Genomic DNA, 677 nt, shown 5'->3' with positions numbered 1-677 from the left:
CTTCTTCTATAAGTTACAATCTATACATGCTTATGCTATATATGTCAATTGATTGCATCACAAGTAAGGTATGCCTATGCATCACTTGTCTTGAAAGCAACTAATTATCAATTGGACCTCTCTTTTGAGAATAGTCCTACATTTTATAATAGGCTCAGACCGTGTGTACAAGTGAATCCCCATATATTTTCAGTAGCGATGTTCTACAGTCATACTTCACTGATGATGCCCAAACCCGTCTGATCTTGGAAGTGATCCAGTGATAGGCCTGGTTAGTACTGATGTGGGGGACCACTCAAGAATACCAGGTTCTGTAGACAGATATTGTACGGTTTAATGGGGATCATGGGATCGCACACTGTGTAGCCTATATACCAATATCTATGGTATCTGTTGCATAATTTAATACTTAAGCATATTCATTGTAACCCATAATTGTATGTGTGGGGTACCTTGCAGGAATTGTCAATAATATTTTCGCCAATGATTTTATATGTACCTGATATGCATTTTATTATAATTATTAAAAGTTATATTTTATTATTAAGAATTCATACATAAGTGTGCCCCAAGAATAGCCTTACTTTTTCTCCTGTTAATCTCTCTGGCATGGTCTAAAGATAAGGCAAGAGAGTATGAAGCCAAAGGAAAGAAGTTAATTTAACAGGAGTGAACAT

At 35.7% G+C, this 677-nt stretch overlaps 1 pseudogene; it reads left to right on the top strand.

Annotated features, from left to right (window-relative positions):
• Positions 1–201: 201 nt before the first annotated feature.
• Positions 202–320, top strand: LOC148534515 (5S ribosomal RNA; annotated as a pseudogene).
• Positions 321–677: the final 357 nt, after the last annotated feature.

This window comes from Taudactylus pleione, unplaced genomic scaffold (genome assembly GCF_031769625.1).
Source record: "Taudactylus pleione unplaced genomic scaffold, aTauple2 ptg000066l, whole genome shotgun sequence".
NCBI lineage: Eukaryota > Metazoa > Chordata > Amphibia > Anura > Myobatrachidae > Taudactylus > Taudactylus pleione.
This window is presented reverse-complemented; position numbering and strand designations above follow the sequence as displayed.